Source organism: Oryx dammah, unplaced genomic scaffold (genome assembly GCF_014754425.2).
Source record: "Oryx dammah isolate SB20612 unplaced genomic scaffold, SCBI_Odam_1.1 HiC_scaffold_6, whole genome shotgun sequence".
Classification (NCBI taxonomy): domain Eukaryota; kingdom Metazoa; phylum Chordata; class Mammalia; order Artiodactyla; family Bovidae; genus Oryx; species Oryx dammah.
The window spans coordinates 39,633,192-39,654,314 of record NW_024070190.1 but is presented as its reverse complement, the minus strand read 5'-3'; positions in this window follow the sequence as shown (position 1 = coordinate 39,654,314).

Here is a 21,123-nt window from a genome sequence, read left to right as displayed (position 1 = left end):
CACTCACAGGCAAGTCTGGGTCAGCTCTTCTTGGGGTCACTGCTCCTTTCTCCTGGATTCTGGTGTGCACAAAGTTTTGTTTGTGTTCTCCAAGAGTCTGTTTCTCCATTCCTGTGGAAGCTCTGTAATCAAATCTAGCTTGATCTCTGTGCATCTCAGTAAATAATCCCTTTAGGAAAGTCCTTTCAAGTTGAATACCTGGAGGGAATCTCTGTTTTTATTTTAGTCTCCGCCTAAATGGGGAAGCAGATCTTCCTTCACTTGTCTTAGTGTAACCGAGAGGGTGATGTGAGATCCTGTGTGGGAATGTGTTTCAGAATTGGAAGCATTCAATTTCAGGGTGCCATCTATGATGCTATGGTGACTATTCCTGAAGTCTGAGATGTATTCCTAGTTCTAAGGCATTTTGGACAGTTTTCAGTATTTGATATTTACACAGTAAACTCTTAATTAAATCAGGGAGCAGAATATGGGGAAAGATAGCAGGACCATCTACTTACTTTTGTCAGGTGAATGTATTCTCCTTGGTTCTGTCTCGTCACAACAAAGATTTGGAGTGACGGACATTAAAGCCCTCGGCGTGGCGTGAGAGCATATAGACCCAAAGACGTAAAGAGAAGAGTGCCCCAGGGGAGAGAGAGAGACCCCCAGCCTTTTGGCTCCTCTTTTTATATGTTATTTCTCCCCCTGGGCCTGCCCTATGTAAACTGGGCTAGCCAGGGGTGTTTTTTGTTCTACCTGAGGTCCTCACTCTGGTCCTCGGACCTTCCTTTGTTCTGTTTTCGCGGGCTTTTCCCTTCCTCGTCTTTTAGCCACTGCCATTCTGGACTCCTGTTTCCTAGTCTAACTACCTAACATTTTCAACTGTACAGACTGACTATGTTTCTGGGAGATACAAGAGTGCCCCGTTTAATTGTCTTTGTCGTTAATGAGAAAAATTTTCAGATTCTGCTAACAGGTTAGTATGTAGCCCAGTTTTCAGAGTTTCATTGTTTTCATTTCAATCTTGTTTCCATAAATATTTATTTGAAAGTTAGATAATATATTAGGGTCACTGAAAGATTTCATATTAACTTAAAAAAATGTCAAAAGCCCAAGTTTTAGTAAGGTAAAAGAGCCCTGCTTATTTAACTTATATGCAGAGTACATCATGAGAAATGCTGGACTGGAAGAAGCGCAAGCTGGAATCAAGATTGCCGGGAGAAATATCAATAACCTCAGATATGCAGATGACACCACCCTTATGGCAGAAAGTGAAGAGGAACTCAAAAGCCTCTTGATGAAAGTCAAAGAGGAGAGTGAAAAAGTTGGCTTAAAGCTCAACATTCAGAAAACGAAGATCATGGCATCCGGTCCCATCACTTCATGGGAAATAGATGGGGAAACAGTAGAAACAGTGTCAGACTTCATTTTTTGGGGCTCCAAAATCACTGCAGATGGTGATTGCATCCATGAAATTGAAAGACGCTTACTCCTTGGAAGGAAAGTTATGACCAAGTTAGATAGCATATTGAAAAGCAGAGACATTACTTTGCCAACAAAGGTCCATCTAGTCAAGGCTATGGTTTTTCCAGTGGTCATGTATGGACGTGAGAGTTGGACTGTGAAGAAAGCTGAGCGCCGAAAAATTGATGCTTCTGAACTGTGGTGTTGGAGAAGACTCTTGAGAGTCCCTTGGACTGCAAGGAGATCCAACCAGTCCATCCTAAAGGAGACCAGTCCTGGGTGTTCATTGGTAGGACTGATACTGAAGCTGAAACTCCGATATTTTGGCCACCTCATGCAAAGAGTTGACTCATTGGAAAGGACCCTGATGCTGGGAGGGATTGAGGGCAGGAGAAGAAGGGGACGACAGAGGATGAGACGGCTGGATGGCATTGCTGACTTGGTGGACATGAGTTTGAGTGAACTCTGGGAGTTGATGATGGACAGGGAGGTCTGGTGTGCTGTGATTCATGGGATCACAAAGTCATACACAACTGAGCGACTGAACTGAACTGAACTGAAAAGAGAGAGAGAGAATAGGTTGCCTATTGAGATAGGACAGTCACAGGAAGACTTTCTGATATGGTGACATTTGAGCTGCGATCTGTATGATGCAAGAGAGCGAGCTGGACACATATCTGGGGGAAGGGCATTTCTGGCAGAGGGAACAGCATGTGCACTAGCCTGGAGGAAGACTGTGCTTGGTGTGCTTGAGGGACAGCATGGAAGTTAATGAGATTGGAGAGGAATGAGTGAGGGATGACGGTAAGAGCTGAAGTCTTAGTGAGGACTGGGAGAAGGCTTGAAGCGTCCTGTTGGCCATTGGAAAGAAGGTTCTGACTGCTCCTTATGATGATGGGGGGCCTTGGAGGGTTTGGAGTGGAAGAGTGACATGATCAGACTTTAAGAGACTCTCTTCTGCTGCTGTATAGAAAAAGTTCTGAAGGGGGTTAGGATAGAGTGAAGGTGGCCAGTTAGGAGGCATTTGTTATAATTCAGGTAGAGATGAGGGTGGTTTGGACTAGAGTTATTGCAGGGGAGGTCATGAGAGATGATTGGATTCTCCGGATATTTTGAAGGCAGAGATGGGCAGATCTTAATCATGGATTGGATTCAAGGTATGAAAGAAAGGAATTAAGAATGGCTCTGGGTTTTGGCCTGATGAGTGGTGGTTGAAGTGTAAATAAACATCTGTCTAGTTAGGGCAGTAGTTCTCAACCCAGACAATTTTACTTCCCACAGGACATTTGGCAATGTATACACATATTTTTGTCACATTTGGGGTGAGGAGTATGTGTTAATGAAATCTGTTAGGCAAAACCCAAGGATGCTGCTGAACCCCTTACAATGGACATCCACCCACAACAAAGAATTACCTGGCCCCAATGTCATTGTTGCTGTGGCTGAGAAACCTAGAGTTAGGAAGATCACTGCTTTTTTCTTTTCTCAGCCTCTTTATTCTCTTGGCTTTGTTCTCTCCTCTGCACATGGATTTCTTTGCTGCTTCTTGGACAAGTTAGGAAATGATTGGCCCAACTCTTCTGCCTCTCTCCTATCAAATGTGACCTTCAAGCTTTCACATCCAAATTCAACTCAGTATACACTATCTCTTTTTCCCAATTTCATATTACTGGGAGAGAGATTTTCGTTGGTTCAGGCATTTCCTCTGTTCCAATCATGCATCTCAAAAGGTGGTCTTGTGTGGGTCCCTGTTCACTTAAGAAAGACTATAGGAAAGATGTACTGGGGAAGAATGAGGGTTAAGATATTCTGGGGAAGAGTGAGGGTTAAGATATTCTGGGAAAGAGTGAGAGTTAGATAGGAAAAGTAACTGGACTATCTATTGTATGAACTTGTAGGATTCAACCTAAAGCTTTGACTCCTAGGGGCCAAACAGAATTCTCCAGGCTTCTGCAATTTTAGTCCCTTCCTTTCAAGTAGCAGGAGAGAGGAACTATGGTTATGGGTCATGGTTAAGGACCTCCTGGGCTATGTTTGGAATCTCGATCTCCACTGAGCTAGACGCAAAGCTATTTGCTGTGTTCTTCCTGTCCCCTTCTGATTGAATTTGAATCCAGTATTATCTTCAGAGGAAATCATCTGGAGCAACAAGCACTCATAGCTAGTGACTGGCGTGAAAAATAACAGTGGGGAGGGAGCATGGAATGCAGTATGCATTTATTCTGACATATGGCTCTCCTGGTTTTTCATTCAGCGTATTATCTAGGCAGGAACTTGTTTTTAGAGAGAAGGAGGTATTCTGCAGATGGCAGCATATTAGAATCATTGTCAAAAAGAGAAAAGATTATATCAGGCTCATATTGATTCAAATGTTCGGTTATGAATTAGTCTGAGATCATTTTTCCATGCAGTAATGAGAATTTTAATATTTCCAGCCTGCTGTTCCACATGACTAATGCATTTCTCACAAAAGGATGTCTCTGAGGGCCTCAAAATAATGCTAATAAAAACTGTCATAGGAACAGAAGGATGATGGTGAGGAGAAAGGTAGCCTGATCAGGCCCAGGGCTGTGCTGGTAGACTCCTGGCATGGGCAAAGCAGGAGACCCTGATGACCAAAATGTTTTCTTTGCTTCACCTGCCCATTGAAAGTACCTGTATTTCTGAGACCTTTGAGATAAGGCTTTGAAAGTCCCTGTACTGAAGCATATATCATCTAATAATTCAGGCATGAAAGGCCATTTGCCCTTAAATTTTTTTATTGATATATAATTTATATACAGTATAAGTCACCCTCTTAAATGGTACAATTCAATGGTTTGTACATTCACAGAGTTGCACACTGATCATCACAATGAATTTTAGAACATTTTCATTACTCTAAAGAAAAAAATACAATAGAAGCCTCAAAACAAAGCATGCTCATTTCCCTCAAAACTTGAGCCCTAGGCAACCATTAGTCTATTTTCTCTGTAAATTTGCCTGTTTGGAAGATTTCATGTAAATGGTGTCATGCAATATGTAATATTTTGTGTCTGGCTTCTTTTAGTTAGTATATCAATAACATTTTCAAAGTTCATTCCTGCCATACCATGTATTATTTTTTATGGCTGAATAGCATTTCATTGTATGGATGTATCAGGTTTTATTTATCCATTCATCATTCAGTGGGCATTTGGGTTGTTTCCAGTTCTTGGAATATGAGTAATACTGCTATAAACATTCATGTATACGTCATTTGCTTATAATTAGTTTATCAAGTAAAGTAGCCAACTGCTCTAGGCATTTGCTATGATTTGCCCACTTTCCTCTTTGTCCTTTATCTCTGCCCGAGTTAATTACGCTTTCCATTCTCATAGCATCTTGTATATTTTCCCATTATTAGTACTTGTCACAGTCTACTGTGATGATTTTCTTATTATCTTACCTGTCATTTCTGTGAAAGCAAGGGCCATGTCTTATTTATTTATTTCTATTCCCAACACCCAGTAATATGAAGTTTACAAGTAGTTCTACTTCTTAATTAACTGCTCAATGGCATTTAAAAACAATGAGTATCTATCTATCTACCTACCTATCCACCTACCTACCTGTGCCCGGTCTTAGTTGCAGCATACAAGATCTTTAGTTGTGGCATACAAACTCTTAGTTTTGGCAGGTGGGATCTAGTTCCCTGACCAGGGATCAAACTTGGGCCTCTTGCTCCCCTGTGGGAGCATAGAATCTTAGCCACTGGACCACCAGGGAAGTCCCAACAATGAATTTTTATACCAGACTCGAAAAGAATTTCAGTTTCAATTTGACCTAAATTTCCACATATTTTTCTCTCTAGTTTCCATGGGTTCTTTTTCATTAGAGGTGGATCTGATTGGTCTGTCCTGATCATTCCTGGTGAGTCAGAAGGAGGCACCAAGATTTGGAAAATTAGACTTTTTTCCCCTTATATTTATAATGCTAAATGATCTTTTTGTGTCTTTCCTTTTATTTTATTTTTTTTTGTTTTTGAGCTCTGCAGGCAGGGGAGCACCTAAAACAGGGATATTGATTCATCGACACATTGGGGTAGGTGAATAATAACCATCACACAATGTGGGCTGCAGTCAAAGGGGAGACTTCTTGGACCTTGCTGAGGACAGCCTTGCTGGTGATGACACAGATGAGCCTTCTCTTCAGCATCTGCTCAGTCATTTTTTTTTTTTTTTAAACTGGAAATGATCAGATCTTCCTTGAGGACCTCAGGGCTTTGTGTGCTCACTGTGGCCTTTGAAGGTGGTACAGTCCCTCACAGACAAGTGACAGAGGTCAACAGCTGGCCTGGACCCTCTGACAGGCTGGTCTCTGGACTGCCATGGCCAAGGCTGGTGCTCCCGCTTCTAGATCACTCTGTCGCCCTCAGTGCTCCTGAGTCCTTACAACGGGGGAGATCCTGGAGGGTTTGGAGCAGAGGAGCAACATGATCAGACTCTTATTTGAAAGGCACTCTCTGGCTGCTGTGTAGAAAAAGCTCTGAGGTGGGTGAGGGCAGAGCGAAGGTGACCAGTTAGTTAGGAGGCTTTTGAGGTAATTTGGAGAGACCTGATGGTGGCTTGGACTAGGGTTGTTGCCCTGGAAGTTGTAAGAAATGGCTGAATTCTGGGTGTATTCTGAAGGGAGAGGTGGCAAATTTTAATCATGGGTTGGATGTAAGATGTGAAGGAAAGGGGTTAAGGATGAGTTTGGGTTTTTCCTTGAGTAATGGTGGTTGGAGGATAAATGAATGTCTAGTTAAGGCTGTAGTTCTCACCCTTATATACCCTCTCAGAGTGCCCACCTCAAGTTTTGAGTCTTCTTGTTTGCAGGCTGAGGCCTCAGTGGTGTTCATGGTCTGGACAATCAAGCTTTTGTTTCGGCTCTGTGTTCACAGTGCCAAGCACAGTGCTATATCCCTCTCTAGGTGACTGTTTCTGAGTGGACCACTTGTTGGCATCCCTTTAGGGCTTGTTGAGGACATAGGTACATGAGGTACAAGAGCTCCCTGGGTGTGGGAAGCAAAGTATGTATGAGTCTAGAATGAGACTGGAGGCCTTGGCACATTTTTGCTTAGAGAGAGGGGCAATCCTGGAATGCAGGCATGACCCGGTGAACTAAATGGTTTTTTTTAGTTGAATGGCGTCTCTTCATCTATTCTTGGGGAGCTAGACATTTGTGTAGGCTTCTAAGATGATTTCTAGTTCTGAGCATTCAGAAAAGGCATGGGCTTCAAAATTATTTTCCCCTCTTGATCTGAAGTTGCCTCAGATTATTTGAAGGTAAAGGGCCTGTTTGTTTCTGTCCAAATAGTAAATCCTTTGACATGTGTTGCCTTTGGTACTTTTTCCAAGTGCTTTTAGAGAATTCTTTCAGGGGACCCACACAGCCTCAGGGGACTGGGACCATGTCTTTTCCTTCTATAATCCTGACTTCTGACATGATGCTGCCTACCTGGAAGATACTAATTCCATCTAACTTCAGTGAGTACATGGCAAGGATTTGCTCTTCCTTTTCACAAATAAAGCAATGAGGACTAGACAGTTGATCACTGTTTAAAGACAGATAGAGGTTTTCTTTGGAGAAGGAAATGGCAACCCACTCCAGTATTCTTACCTGGAGAATTTCATGGCCAGAGGAGCCTGGCGGACTACAGTCCATCGAGTTGCAGAGAGTCAGACACAACTGAGCGACTAACACACACAGAGGCTTTCTTTATCTTTTTTCATCTTGTTATCCATCTCTAATTAGTTTGCTGATAATTTGTGCTGATGACATGTGGCTGCTTCAAATAATTGGTATGTTTTGATAATAAATCCATTCTTGTCTTTTCTTTGGCTCACTGTTTAGATTTCCTTTGCCTTCCCATCCTGTTGTCTTCCCTTTGAGAATGAATAGCCAGGTAGTCATATCAGCGAGGTATCTGTATAAACAAAATGAAAACCCAAAACAAAGGTGACAGGTTTTGAGAGAATCCCACTACAAGGCGCTAACACAGTGAGTAATTCTGAATTCCAAGGCTCGGAAGGCCCTTCTTTCTTTCCATAGCAGCACCAAGGGGCATTTTAAGTACGTGAAACATTGGGAGTGACTAGTGTGGATTTTTCTCTCTACTTTAAGTAATCAGTCGTGATACCATTCACCCTGAAATTGATCATATCCATGCGAGGAGGAGTTGTGTATGTCTTCTGATATTTGCCTGTCTTTCTGCTCCTGAAGACTGTAAGCCTCATGAGTTCATGTCTTCTAAGTCTGTACAACTTTCACAGTGTCTTTCATGGACTGGAGCCCAATGAACAGTTGATTTAAAATAATTTTATCCATTGGATATTTCTCCAGGAATATTCCACAATTAGTTTAAGATCACTGTGAGTTAGCTTAGTCTCCTCTTTGTTCTCAAAAGGATTTAAGTCTCCTTATGTGGATGTCACATGGCAAGAAAACAAATTAGAGAAAGATATGACAATATAAGGGCTTCTCTGGTGGCTCAGTGGTAAAGAATTCACCTACAGTGCAGGAGATGCAGATTTGATTGCTGGGTCGGGAAGATCCTCTGGAGGAAGAAATGGCAACCCCTTCCGGTATTCTTACCTGGAGAATCCCATGGACAGAGGAGCCTGGCGGGCTCAGTCCATGGAGTTGCAAAAGAGTCAGACACGACTGAAGCAACTGAGCACACACACATGCAGGACAAAATAAGAAAAACAAGGGTAGGGTCATAATAAGGAGCCCCTATGAGCCACACATGCTATAGGCAGACCACAGATTTGACTTTACAAGACTAAATAGGAAACCCTACCAGTTACACAGTTCATTGTTCATATGGTAAAAGCAAGTCAGCTTCTCAGGAGGAGCACAAACACTGGCTCCTAAGAGTCTAAAGGAGTTTCTTGAAGGCTGTCCATGAAATTCAAAACCCTCTGCTGGCTAGACTCTCCAAGGGGTAGATTTTCAAGTACAGAGTGGATTGAATAGACTGAACAGCTCTCAACCAGTCCTTCATAAATTGTATTTCTCTCAGCTGAGCTTTTGTTCAAATAAGAGAGCATATTCATCTTGCTCGCAAAGTAACTCTCCCTTCTGCTTCTCTTTTTCTGAAAGAAAACTATAATTGTATAGGCACATCAGTCTGTATGACTAGCTGTGTAGGACTCCTTTGTTTATTCTCCAATCAGTTATCTTTCTCCTTTTCTTCTCTCCTTCCTCCCTACTTTCTTCTTTCTTCCATCACTTACTAGGTACAGGAACTGACTGTGCATTTGAAGGCATGATATTAAATAAATATAGCAATTGGCAAGAGGACTGGCCAGTCATAAAGAATATCAGCTTTGACATAGGAACAACGTTCTCAAAGACTTCTTCTGTGTCAGGCATAAGCTGTTTGATTGCCGACTGGGGAGGGGTGTAGTTTTGGAAAATTCCAAATGGGATGGTGGGTAGGCACGGAGATAAATGTGTGGTGCTTTCAGTAAGGATCTATTTTTTACTGCCAAGTATGAAAGTGCCTCAGTGTATTAATAGCTGATCCAGCTGCACTAGTGGATGCTGATGCATATCAGCCCTGGGTATATGTGGTTGCAAATATGACTCAGCCATGGTTCGTATCCCAAAGGACACTGGCATTCACTGTCTTCAGAATATGTTCTAGGAATATCCTTTCCTCTTTCTGTCTTTTGCTACAGCTGTAATTTAAGTCCTTTCTATCCCAGAGTCTATTGATTATAATTATCTCTTTATTGATCTTCTAAATTTCTTTATTCTCTTATTTTGCTTCTTTTCAATGTTTCAAGAATGCACTGCCAGATAAAATTTCCTAAAATACTGCTTCTATCATGCCATTACTTTCTACTCCAAAACCGTCATTGGCTTTTCTCTTCTTTCTGTGGTAATATTTGCACTCTTTAGCTGAGCATTCATGGCTTTCTGTTTTACCTACACCACTGCATCAAGGTGTGTGATGTTATAGAAGGACAAGCTGTGGTCCTCCCCTTTCTTAAGTAGTTTAAAATGGTATGGAAGGGATGTCTGTAATGATTATTATGTAGTAAAAGTGAATGTGGGGAGCAAGTAGGTGATGGTGTGTGAGATGAGGCAGGCTGATACCAGTAACAGGATTGGACAGTCAGAAAATAAAGTCCCTTCAAGTCTGACTTTTCTTCGGAAGCTGAGAACAATAGATTCTTTGCAATAGGCCCCTGATTTCCAGGTTGTTGGTCCTGGAATGGACAAGGGGGTTTGTCAATCTCAAAATGAAACTTTTTATAATTTCTGAAATGCAAACCCAGGGTTCAAGGCCTTTTTAACATTTAAGACCCTGAATAAATTCCAAACAGGACAGTGTGAGTATATTCAAGACTTACTTTCATGTCTTACCACCTCCCTCATTATTTTATCCTCAACTCTCAGTGGACATCTGGCAGTCCTGGGCCTAATTAGATTCATAGGATAAGACCTGCAGGGTGTGTCCAGGGTCCTTTCTCTGAACTGTTTATGAAAAAGCTTGGCTCAGCAGTCCCTGGGCTTAGGCTAAGAGAAGCTATTCCTACCTACCATGTACTCAGAACCTACAATAACCTTGTGCTCAGTTGCTCTGTTGTGTCAGACTCTGTGACACGAGAGTCAGTTGTGTCAGATTCTCTGTGACCCTACAGACTGTAGCCCGCCAGGCTCCTCCATCCATGGGATTTTTCAGGCAAGACGGGCTGCCATCTCCTCCTCCAGGGGATTTTCCCAGCCCAGGGATTGAACATGTGTCTCTTGTGTCTCATACATTGGCAGGCTTGTTCTTTGTGTGCCACTTGGGAAGCCCTTGTACTATACTCAGTCTTAGCCAGAAGGCCAAGAACTTGGCTATAAGTTAGGCATTTTGCTAACATTTTCAAGCACAATCTCATTTAATCCTCACCATTATCTTGTAAGGTAGGTATTATAAGTAAACTGAAGCCCAAAGGCTAATTTATCCAAAATTACCCAGTGGATATATCCTTGTCAGGACTGTAGGGTTACCAGAATCTAGGCTCAATCCATTCTATCACTTTGCCCTTTTAGAATTAGTACAGACATTTTCCTCCACTATCCGAAAGTAGAGCATTAGTATGAAATCTTTTGTAATCAAAATGGCATCACAGGAAGAAGCAGTTGGAACATACCTTGGAACATGACCTTGCTCACGGATGCACAGATGAAGCATAGATGTTCAAAGACACAGTTCAATGCTATGGTGGCTTGATGCTGAGATGCTGAATGTAGTTCCCAGGGAAGGAGCTTGGTGGTACCACTCTTACTGCTGGGCGCACCACTTTGTTTGCAAAACAAACACTGAACACTGTTTTGCTTTTACCTTCTTACATTGTAAAAGTTGAAGTCCCCTGGATTTTTTCTGGTTATTGAAAATAGGTAGGTCTCTTGTAAAAAGCCAAGTAGTGTAAAGGGAACTTTTCAAAAGTGGGAGATACTGTCTTGATGACTGTGGCTTTGTAGTAGAGCCTGAAGTCAGGCAGGTTGATTCCTCCAGTTCCATTCTTCTTTCTCAAGATTGCTTTGGCTATTCGAGGTTTTTTGTATTTCCATACAAATTGTGAAATTATTTGTTCTAGCTCTGTGAAAAATACTGTTGGTAGCTTAATAGGGATTGCATTGAATCCATAGATTGCTTTGGGTAGTATACTCATTTTCACTATATTGATTTTTCCAATACATGAACATGGTATATTTCTCCATCTAATAGTGTCCTCTTTGATTTCTTTGACCAGTGTTTTATAGTTTTCTATATATAGGTCTTTAGTTTCTTTAGGTAGATACATTCCTAAGTATTTTATTCTTTTCCTTGCAATGGTGAATGGAATTGTTCCCTTAATTTCTCTTTCTATTTTCTATTTATTATTATATAGGAATGCAAGGGATTTCTGTGTGTTGATTTTATATCCTGCAACTTTACTATATTCATTGATTAGCTCTAGTAATTTTCTGTTGGAGTCTTTAGAGTTTTCTATGTAGAGGATCATGTAATCTGCAAACAGTGAGAGTTTTGCTTCTTCTTTTCCAATTTGGATTCCTTTTATTTCTTTTTCTGCTCTGATTGCTGTGGCCAAAACTTCCAAAACTATGTTGAATAGTAGTGGTGAGAGTGGGCACCCTTGTCTTGTTCTTGACTTTAGGAGAAATGCTTTCAATTTTTCACCATTGAGGATAATGTTTGCTGTGGGTTTGTCATATATAGCCTTTATTATGTTGAGGTATGTTCCTTCTATGCCTGCTTTGTGGAGTTTTTTTTTTTTTATCATAAATGGATGTTGAATTTTGTCAAAGGCTTTCTCTGCATCTATTGAGATAATCATGTGGCTTTTGTTTTTCAATTTGTTAATGTGGTGTATTACATTGATTGAATTGCAGATATTGAAGAATCCTTGCATCCCTGGGATAAAGCCCACTTGGTCATGATGTATGATCTTTTAAATGTGTTGTTGGATTCTGTTTGCTAGAATTTTGGTAAGGATTTTTGCTTCTATGTTCATCAGTGATATTGGCCTGTAGTTTTTGTGGCATCTTTGTCAGGTTTTGGTATTAGGGTGATGGTGGCCTCATAGAATGAGTTTGGAAGTTTACCTTCCTCTGCAATTTTCTGGAAGAGTTTGAGTAGGATAGGTGTTAGTTCTTCTCTAAATTTTTGGTGGGATTCAGCTGTGAAGCCGTCTGGACTTCTGCTTTTGTTTGCTGAAAGATTTCTGATTACAGTTTCAATTTCCATGCTTGTGATGGGTCTGTTCAGATTTTCTGTTTCTTCCTGGTTCAGTTTTGGAAAGTTGTACTTTTCTAAGAATTTGTCCATTTTTTCCAAGTTGTCCATTTTATTGGCATATAATTGCTGATAGTAGTCTCTTATGATCCTTTGTATTTCTGTGTTGTCTGTTGTAATCTCTCCATTTTCATTTCTAATTTTATTGATTTGATTTTTCTCCCTTTGTTTCTTGATGAGTCTGGCTAATGGTTTTTCAATTTTATTTATCTTTTCAAAGAACCAGCTTTTGGCTTTGTTGATTTTTGCTATGGTCTCTTTTGTTTCTTTTGCATCTATTTATGCCCACCCCACCCCCCGCCTTTTTTTAAAATTTCTTTCTTTCTACTAACTCTGGGGTTCTCCATTTCTTCCTTTTCTAGTTGCTTTAGGTGTAGAGTTAGGTTATTTATTTGACTTTTTTCTTGTTTCTTGAGGTAAACCTGTATTGCTATGAACCATCCCCTTAGCACAGGCCACAGGTTTTGGGTTGTTGTGTTTTCAACTTCATTCATTTCTATGCATATTTTGATTTCTTTTGTAATTTGTTGGTTATTTAGCAGCATGTTGTTCAGCTTTCATATGTTGGAATTTTTAATAGTTTTTCTCCTGTAATTGAGATCTAACCTTACTGCATTGTGGTCAGAAAAGATGCTTGGAATGATTTCAATTTTTTTGAATTTACCAAGGCTATATTTATGGCCCAAGATGTGATCTATCCTGGAGAAGGTTCTGTGTGTGCTTGAGAAAAAAGACGAAATTCATTGTTTGGGGGTGAAATGTCCTATAGATATCAATTAGGTCTAACTGGTCTATTGTATCATTTAAAGTTTTTGTTTCCTTGTTAATTTTCTGTTTAGTTGATCTATCCATAGATGTGAGTGGGGTATTAAAGTCTCTCACTATTATTGTGTTATTGTTAATTTCCCCTTTCATACTTGTTAGCATTTGTCTTACATATTGCAGTGCTCCTATGTTGGGTGCATACATATTTATAATTGTTATATCTTCTTCTTGGATTGATCCTTTGATCATTATGTTGTGTCCTTATTTGTCTTTTTTTACAGCCTTTGTTTTAAAGTCTATTTTATCTGATATGAGTATTGCTACTCCTGCTTTCTTTTGGTCTCTATTTTCAATGGAATATCTTTTTCCAGCCCTTCACTTTCAGGCTGTATGTGTCCCTTGTTTTGACGTAGGTCTCTTGTAGACAATATATATAGGGGATCTTGTTTTTGTATCCCAAAAACAATCTCTTTAACAAGTGGTGCTGGGAAAACTTGTGAAAGAATGAAACTAGAACACTTTCTAACACCATACACAAAAATAAACTCAAAATTGATTAAAGATCTAAACATAAGACCAGAAACTATAAAACTGCTAGAGGAGAACATAGGCAAAACACTCTCTGACACAAATCACAGCAGGATCCTCTATGACCCACCTCCCAGAATATTGGAAATAAAAGCAAAAATAAGCAAATTGGACCTAATTAAAATTAAAAGCTTCTGCACAACAAAGGAAACTATAAGGAAGGTGAAAAGACAGCCTTCAGAATGGGAGAAAATAACACAAATCAAGCAACTGACAAAGAATTAATCTCAAAAATATACAAGCAACTCCTGCAGCTCAATTCCAGAAAAATAAACCCAATCAAAAAATGAGCCAAAGAACTAAACAGACATTTCTCCAAAGAAGATATACAGATGGCTAACAAACACATGAAAAGATGCTCACCATCACTCATTATCAGAGAAATGCAAATCAAGACCACAGTGAGGTACCGTTTCACACCAGTCAGAATGGCTGCGATTCAAAAGTCTACAAGTAATAAATGCTGGTGAGGGTGTGGAGAAAAGGGAACCCTCTTACACTGTTGGTGGGAATGCAAACTAGTCTAGCTACTATGGAGAACAGTGTGGAGATTCCTTAAAAAACTGGAAATAGAACTTCCATATGACCCAGCAATCCCACTGCTGGGCATACATACCGAGGAAACCAGAACTGAAAGAGACACGTGTACCCCAATGTTCATCACAGCACTGTTTATAATAGCCAGGACATGGAAGCAACCTAGATGTTCATCAGCAGATGAATGGATAAGAAAGCTGTGGTACATATACACAATGGAGTATTACTCAGCCAATAAAAAGAATACATTTGAATCAGTTCTAATAAGGTGGATGAAACTGGAACCTATTATACAGAGTGAAGTAAGCCAGAAAGAAAAACACCAATACAGTATACTAACACATATATATGGAATTTAGAAAGATGGCAATGATAACACTGCATGTGAGACAGCAAAAGAGACACAGATGTATAGAACAGTCTTTTGGACTCTGGGAGAGTGCAAGGGTGGGATGATTTGGGAGAATAACATTGAAACATGTATAATATCATATGTGAAACAAATCGCCAGTCTAGGTTCAATGCATGATACAGGATGCTCGGGGCTGTTGCACCGGGATGACCCAGAGGGATGGGATGGGGAGGGAGACGGGAGGGGGGTTCAGGGTGGGGAACACATGTACACCCGTGGTGGATTCATGTAGATGTATGGCAAAACCAATACAATATTGTAAAGTAATTAGCCTCCAATTAAAATAAATAAATTTATATTAAAAAAATGTGGGGGATACTTGTGCTTCCTGTGAGTGCTGGCAGGACAAGGATTGCACATGTATTTCATCTGGCACTTTGTGATTGAAACTTTTAAATCCCTAAGCTCCACTTCTGTTTTCCCTTATAGATAAAGGCAGTTGACTGCTCATCTGCCCTGGAGGACAGGGATACCTTCTTTCTTAGATACAAATGTCTTCATTTCATGATTGAGTGACCACAGTAAGACTATCTCAAGTCATCAATCATATACTTCTACGTTAACTGCAGTGCCTTTTTTGGTTTTAGACATTGAACGTCCTTTTAGAGAGGGCATTATACTCATTTTTTTCTTTAAATTTTTTATTTTGTATTGGAGTACAGCTGATTAACGATGTTGTAATAGTTTCAGGTGAACAGCTGAGGGATTCAGTCATACTTATACATGTATACATTCTCCCCCAAACTCCCTTCTCATCCAGGCTGCCACATAACATTGAGCAGAGTTCCATGTGCTATATAGAACTTGTTGGTTATCCATTTTAAATATAGCAATTTGTACATGATGATCCCAAACTCCCTAACTATGCCCTCCCCTCATCCTTCCCCTGGGCAACCATAAACTCATTCTCTAAGTCTGTGAGTATCTTTCTAGTTTTGTAAGTAAGTTCATTTGTATCACTTTTTAAATGATATTTCTCCTTCTCTGTCTGAGTTCACCCAATGTGAAAATCTCTAGGTCCATCCATGTTGCTGCAAATGGCATTTCATTGTCCTTAATGGCCAAATAATATTCTATTGTATATATGTACCATGTCTTCTTTATCCATTCCTCTGTTAGTGGACATTTAGGTTGCTTCCATGTCTTGGCTATTGTAAACAGTGCTGCAGTGAACACTGGGGTGAATGTATTCTTTCATATCATGTTTTTCTCTGGATATATGCTCAGGACTGTGATGGAAGGGGCATATGTTAGCTCTATTTTCAGTTTTTTAAGGAACTCCATACTGTTCTCCATAGTAGCTGTACCAATTTACATTTCCACCAACAGTATAGGAGGTTTCCCTTCTTTCCACACACTCATTTTTGTTTTAAATCATAGTGAAATGTATAATATATGACATGCTATTTTAACCATATGTAAGAGAGTTCCAGAAGAACATCTACTTTTGCTTTACTGACTACACCAAAGCCTTTGAATGCATGGATCACAACAAACTGTGGAAAATTCTTAAAGAATGGAAATACCAGACCACCTAACCTGCCTCCTAAGAAATCTGTATGCAGGTCAAGAAGCAACAGTTAGAACTGGACTTGGAACAACAGACTGGTTCCAAATTGGGAAAGGAGTACGTCAAGGCTGTATATTGTCACCCTGCTTATTTAACTTATATGCAGAGTACATCATGCAAAATGCTGGGCTGGATGAAGCACAAGTTGGAATCAAGATTGCTGGGAAAAATATCAATAACCTCAGATATGCAGATGACACCACCCTTATGGCAGAAAGTGAAGAACTAAAGAGCCTCTTGATGAAAGTGAAAAAAGAGAGTGAAAAAGCTGGCTTAAAACTCAACATTCAGAAAACTAAGATCATGGCATCTGGTCCCATCACTTCATGGCAAATCGATGGGGAGACAATGGAAACAGTCACAGACTTTATTTTCTTGGGCTCCAGAATCACTGCAGATGGTGACTGCAGCCATGAAATTACAAGATGCTTGCTCCTTGGAAGAAAATCTATGACCAACCTAGGCAGCATATTAAAAAGCAGAGACATTACTTTGCCAACAAATGTTCGTCTAGTCAAAGCTATGGTTTTTCCAGTAGTCGTATATGGATGTGAGAGTTGGACTATAAAGGAGGCTGAACACTGAAGAATTGATGCTTTTAAACTGTGGTGTTGGAAAAGACTCTTGAAAGTCTCTTGGACTGCAAGGAGATCCAACCAGTCCATCCTAAAGGAAATCAGTCCTGAATATTCATTGGCAGGACTGATGCTGAAGCTGAAGCTCCAATACTTTGGCCACCTGATGTGAAGAACTGACTCACTGGAAAAGACCCTGATGCTGGGAAAGACTGAAGATGGGAGAAAGGGATGACAGAGGATGAGATGGTTGGATGGCATCACCGATGTGATGGACATGAGTTTGAGCAAGCTCCGGGAGTTGGTGATGGACAGGGAAGCCTGGTGTGCTGCAGTCCATGGAGTCGCAAAGAGTTGGACACGACAGCGACTGAACTGAACTGTATAATTCAATGGCACTAAGTACAGTCACTTCATTATGGAACTCTCACCATCGTCTATCTCCTGAATTTTTCAGCTTCCTAAACTGAAATTGTCCCCATTAAACACTAGCTCCCCACTTCCCCTTCCCATCCCCTTCCATCCCCTGGCTCTCAGCATCTACCAGTGTACTTTCTGACTCTATGAATTTGACTATTCTAGGTATCTCATAGATGGAATCAAACAGTACATTTGTCTACCTAATGTATATTGAAATGCATTTTTAAGGTTAACTTAATATATGTCCTACGAACAGTTTGTACCTTTTTTCCTCCTGTGCTGTAGAGTGGGTTCTAACTAGTTATCTGTTTTATACATAGTAGTGCATACAGAGGGCATTATGCTCTTACTTGCCGATATCCCCATATGGGATCTTAAGTTGTGGAATGTGGGATCTAGTTTCCTGACCAGAGATCAAATTCCAGGTTCCCTGGATTGGGAGCATGGACTCTTAGCCACAGGATCACCAGAGAAGTCCCAGGAGGGGAGCATTTGAGAGTCATCATTTTACAAGGCAATAATTGCTAGAGTCAAAGGCTGTGGGTTTGGTGGGGAGACAAGAGGCTCTGAGGGCAAAAGGACTAGATTAGAAGTCAAATAACCTCACTTCTTGAATTGTTTTGTGACTCACCAGCTGTTTAACCTTGGAGACATGACTTAACTGTATTGAAATTGTTTTTGCAGCAAATATAAAATGAGGTGGTGACTATGATGTAGTAAGATTTGCAGTCTAACTGGGAGACAAACCATGAATAAACAGAGGTTAATGATTGTATTCTCAGGTGCTATATGAATGAGAGCCCCCTCATGGTCTTCCTAATTAATGGCTATTGTTTAGTGAGAAGAAAATACAGAGAAATCATTGAAGATGGTTTCATGGAACAATAATAATAGCAACAACAGCAACAATGACTAACTTTCATTGAGTACTGACTGTGTGCCAGATACTGTGTGCCCACACCATGTCCTATGGGCCTCCCAAGTGTTAACATTTTAATATTCACAACAACCCTTTGAGATAGGGGTGATTAGGAGCCTCCATTTCACAGGTGAGGAAAATAGGCATAAAAAGGTTAAACATCTCATTCAAAGCCATAAAGGTAGTAAAGATTCAAAACTAAGCTGTCAGGCTGCAGAGCCGAAGCATTTAATCCCACACTGTCTATTCACAGTGAAAACTGTGAGCTCTAGGGAGATAAGAGTCAGTGCATACACACTGGAGCTAATAATGATTTTAGGTTATTACTAGTAGTGATTTTACATTAACCATAATTTTAACAGAGTCAGAAAACAGACTTATCAGTCGTGATGTATATACCAGTTGCAGGACTCTTGGTTGCTGACTAGGATTTTCACTACGTTTGCAGATACTGAATATAGTTTTGATCAGCATATTTTGGTAAGAAATTTAAGAATAATATATTAACATACATACTATATATATATATATGATGTTAGTTAGTTAGTTCGTTAGTTCTGTCACTTAGTCATGTCCTACTCTTTGCGACCCCATGAATCGCAGCACGCCAGGCCTCCCTGTCCATCACCAACTCCTGGAGTTCACTCAGACTCATGTCCATCGAGTCTGTGATGCCATCCAGCCATCTCATCCTCTGTTGTCCCCTTCTCCTTCTGCCCCCAATCCCTCCCAGCATCAGAGTCTTTTCCAATGAGTCAACTCTTCGTATGAGTTGGCCAAAGTACTTACATATATTAATATAAATTTGATCTTTTGTGCATCTTACTTCCTACCCACCTGCCTCCAAGAATAACCTTTTCTGAGTTGTGCTTGGCTATGTTACTATCAATTACAATGAAGGTATGTGAAAGTAGTTGAAACTTATGAGTGTTGTAAGGATATTGTTGACACCATTGCTTATTTATATTCTATAATATCCCTATTTTGAGGATTCCTCAGCTAAAATTCTCTTGTGGGCTTGTTGATATTAGTTGTAATTCCTATAGCAGTCACTTTGATTTTTCATAGAGACTCTGACAAAGAAATGGATCAAGATTTTCTTTTCCCTTCAGGTTCCTTGAAGGTTTCAGAGCCAAATCTGTGGTCATTGGGGAGGATAAGTGCTATGCATTTTTAGCTTTACTCCAGTCCTCACTTTACGATCCTCTGTTTTTCTTTTTTTTACCTGCTTTTATTTTGTGGCATCTTGTAATTTATGTGACCACAATCAGAAATAAGGCAAGATGTAACTAATGTAAATAATTATATGTATGCATGTAAACCCACTTGCATATACACATTCACATAAACAGTGCATTTTGGACTCTCAAGGAGGCTAGTGGTGGCGTGCCAGTAAAGGGACTATTAAGGTCCTATCAGCATACTTGCTGAGAACAAGATCATCAAAAAGAATCTGATGATTAGGAGGATTATCACAACCATCAATTTAGCATTTCTTTGAGTGTTGGTTGCACTTAATGACTCACTGTGAAGATCAAGTCACACTTGCCTTTCAGCAGTAATATGAGTTTAATAAGCATTAGTGTGATGATGTCAGTGAGTAAACAGTCATCTTCATAATGATAACAATTTGATCCAGGCAGGAGGGAAAATATTCCTGACCGGGCTTGCTTGACTGTGACAGGATATGGAAAGGCAGAAGCTGGCAGAGGGAAGGAAAGGGCTTGTGGGGTCAAGAAGTATCCAACAAATGACACAGGGAGTTGGATGTGGGTGGGAGTGTCCGTGCAGAATTGAAAGATGTTGTGATGTGAATTTGGTTCAGAGCAAGGAGTGCAGGAGGCGTGTCACTGGCACGGAAGAGGATGCACGCTTGAGTTGGATTGCTGGCTCCGTTGCTTACTTGCAGTGTGACCTCGGACAAGTCACCTGACCTTGGTGTGTCTCATCTCCTTATCTGGAAAAGCAGGAATGCAAAGTACCTACCCCATGGGACTGCTGAGAGATTAAATGGTATTGTTCATGTAAAATGCTGGAGTCAGTGCTTGGTCCATTCTGGGTGTATAAGCATTGGTATATTGCTTTGGCGGCTGCTCTGAGATGCTAGTACAGAGAGTGCAGAGATTCTTATCTCAGGCTTCTAAGGGGATTGGCAGCATTTTGAAAGTGGGAATGTAATTGTGGAAGCCATCTTATGCTATCTGAGCAGCATGTAGATCATCTTTTGTACTATGTACTGCTGCTGCTGCTAAGTCGCTTCAGTCGTGTCCGACTCTGTGCGACCCCATAGACGGCAGCCCACCAGGCTCCCCCGTCCCTGGGATTCTCCAGGCAAGAACACTGGAGTGGGTTGCCATTTCCTTCTCCAATACTATGTACTATATGCCATATATTTCATTTGACACATGTTTATTTTGTTCTTAAACTCTCATCTCCTCATGTATGTTACTTTGCATCACATTGAACATCTTCATGGTAGGGGGTCAAGAAATACTCATTGAGATGAATTGATGAGTGTACTTAATATTTTGTGATAATAAATTAGTGAACTTAAAATTTCAAGCAAAATGTTATCACGAAAATATCAATAATAATATTAATAAGCATAAAATTGTATAGACTTTTTGACCTGTCTCAGCACATCAGTCCCCATAAACTCTGTGAGGTGGACAACATGCTAGAATAAGCAGTTGTACAATTGTACAGTTTTACAGAGGAGGAAACGTGTGCCTTAGAGGTCCAGTCTTGTGCATCTTATAGTGAGTGATGGTGCTCAAATCAGCATTCAGGCCTTTGGACATAGGACACAACGAGACTCTGGGTTTGCCAAAGAGGAATGCAGGTGAAGGACTGATGGAGTGGGAGTTTGGGCTTAGCAGATGCAAACTTTTACGTCTGGGATGGATAAACAGCAAGGTCCTGCTATATAGCCCAGGGAACAATATTCAGTATCCTGTGATAAAGCATAATGGAGAAGAATATGAAAAAGAATGTATATCTGTGTATAAACTGAAGCATTTTGCTGCACAGCAGAAATTAATGCAACATTATAAATCAACTATACTTCAATAAAATAAAAAGAGTTCAGGT